This window comes from Trachypithecus francoisi, unplaced genomic scaffold (assembly GCF_009764315.1).
Source record: "Trachypithecus francoisi isolate TF-2019V2 unplaced genomic scaffold, Tfra_2.0 Lachesis_group0, whole genome shotgun sequence".
Classification (NCBI taxonomy): Eukaryota; Metazoa; Chordata; class Mammalia; order Primates; family Cercopithecidae; genus Trachypithecus; species Trachypithecus francoisi.
Genome location: NW_022681453.1, coordinates 84,154,688 through 84,157,635, shown reverse-complemented (window position 1 = coordinate 84,157,635; position 2,948 = coordinate 84,154,688).

Here is a 2,948-nt window from a genome sequence, read left to right as displayed (position 1 = left end):
GATGTTCAGGTTGTTAGAACAGTGCCTGGGACAGTATTTGGAACCTAGAACTCTAGAAAAAAGTATTTCCTGAATGAATGAATGAAGGAACGGATGAGCGGATAATTGAAATGATGCAGTAAGTAAGTATTTTTTTCCCTTTTGAAATTTATCTGCCCCACCTTCTTATAAGGAAAAAAATTCACCTCTTATTTTACAGTTTTTATTATCATTTTTATTCCCAATACATATGAAAGACAGATTTATTAAAATATGTTTTGGAGTAGAAATTAAAGCCCAAAGAAAAAATAGAATTCCTTAAGAAAGAATAATATATGTGTGTGTATATATATATTTTTTTGAGATGGAGTTTCTCTCTTTTGCTCAGGCTGGAGTGCAGTGGCGTGATCTCAGCTCACTGCAACCTCCACCTCCCAGGTTCAAGCAATTCTCCTGCCTCGGCTTCTCGAGTAGCTGGGACTGCAGGCGCCCTCCACCGCGCCCAGCTAATTTTTGTATTTTTAGTAGAGACAGGATTTCACCAGCCTGGCCAGGCTGGTCTTGAACTCCTGACTTTGTGATCCACTCGCCTCAGCCTCCCAAAGTACTGGGATTATAGGCATGAGCCACCGCGCCCAGCCAAGAAAGAATATGATTTTTTAAAAAAATGAATAGACAAGATTCCTTCCCTCCAAGAGACTAAAACTTATTTGTGGAATATAGAAAAGCTGAATGCATCTAGTGTACAGATACAAATCAATTTGTCAGTCAGTGGAGAACAATCTACTGTAAAAATGAAAGACATGATATGAGTGGTGGAGGGAGTGAATCCAGGGAGAATTCCTAGAAAAAAGTTATTTTTTGAATAAAATATTGAATAAAGTGTTAGAACACAGATTGTCAGCTCAGACAAGGAAGGACATTCCCCTAAGATTAAAATGCTGATACTAAACATAAAAATCTTCAGGCAGGTTTTGTTGGAATGGAGTTAAATATGAAGAATGGAAAACAAAAGAGAAGATGTGGAAGCCTTATAAAAATGATAGAAGTTGAATGCTAATGTGAAAATAAGGGAACTTACCAATATATGTAAATATGTGGAATTAGAATTTAGAATGGAATTAACAGTTCTCCTAAATTGTGCTTAGTAAATGTCACTAAAATTATTTTAAAATAAATATAGCTTTAGGGTAGAGCAGGTCAGTTCACTGATATACCCTTATACTCCAAGCAAACAGCAGTGATAAAGTAAAATATGAAAAGTGAAATCTCAAAAGCAAAACATGGCTCAAAACTATGATAATTATCTTTGTAAACAAGAAATATAACAAAATTACGCACTGCTAAGTGGGGGTGAACTGTACACAGACATGCTGGGCTCAATCTCAGACAAGCAGTAGCAGATGGGAAATCAGCTCCAGCTAGGTAATAGAGGCTATAGTCCTGCCTACAGGACAGAAAGCATGTGCCAGGGTTTCACAGCTCAGCTCAAGGAAACATGCTTGTGTTCAAACCACTGCTCCAGCATTAGCTACCTGTGATAAGCATTTTACCTGTGATTAGCTACCTGTGGTCAAATGGTGCTAGTAATAACTACCTCATAGGATTGAATGAAGATAAATTGAATGGGAACATGAAAGGCACTCAGAAGAGTGCTAGACAGTCAGTAAGTGTATTCGAGTCCATCCCTATTCATCTATTTAAAGCTTAAGCTACGACGTTGCTCCATTTTCTTTACATCAAGTTTGTGCCTCCCGCTGGATCATTCATAACAGCATACAAACAAGCTCACCTCACTGCCCCTGCCAGCTCTTACTCCATTTCTTGCCCTCTCTGTAGCAAAATACCTTGAAAAAGTTGCTATATTTTGTCCAGTTCATCTCCTGTTATCTTTTAAACCCACTTCACCTATTTTTTTCACCCCCAAAGCTCAGTGAAACTGCTTTTGTCAAAGTCACTAATATCTCTGTTGCTTCTCAGTCCCAATCTTATCTGGCCAATCTGCAGCATTTGACATAGTTGCTTCTTTTCCTAACCCTTAATAAGATTTTCTTTCCCCCCTGACTTCCAGGACTCTAACCTATTTTGCTTTTCCCCTTCTACTTTGTTGATTACTCCTTTTCTGTATGCTTTTTTAAAAATCTTCCTCCTCCACCAGACTATTTCATGTTTTAGGGAAGCAGACCTCTGTTTAAGGATACAGAGCTCCGTTCTAGGCCTCTTGTCTTCCCTGTCACGCTCGCTCATTTGGTGATGTCATCTAGTCTGCGACTGTAAATACTGCCTATATACTGAAGTCTCCCCAGTTTATGTATCTTATTCAGATTTCAATCTCAACTCTAATTCTGAAATCCAGTTGCCCACTAGATATCTCTACTTGAATGACTAAAAAACATCCCAGACTCAACAGATGAAACATTGAACTCATATTTTTCTCCTCCATCCTACCCTAGAAACTTGCTCTATTGCAGCCTTCGCCATTATATTAATAGTTGTTGTCAAATCCAAATATTTATTTGCTCTAGAAAAGTTGGAGGAAGAAGGAAGGAAGGAAGGAAAGAAGGAAGGAAGGAAGAAAGAAAGGAAGGAAGGAGGGAGGGAGGAGAGAGAGGGAGGAACAGGAAAGAAGGAAGGAAGGAAGGAAGGAAGGAAGGAAGGAAGGAAGGAAGGAAGGAAGAAGGAGGGAAGGAGGGAGGGAGGGAGGGAAGGAGGGAGGGAAAGAAAAGGAGGAAGGGGCCGGGCGTGGTGGCTCAAGCCTGTAATCCCAGCACTTTGGGAGGCCGAGACGGGCGGATCACGAGGTCAGGAGATCGAGACCATCCTGGCTAACACCGTGAAACCCCGTCTCTACTAAAAATACAAAAACTAGCTGGGCGAGGTGGCGGGCGCCTGTAGTCCCAGCTACTCGGGAGGCTGAGGCAGGAGAATGGCGTAAACCCGGGAGGCGGAGCTTGCAGTGAGCTGAGATC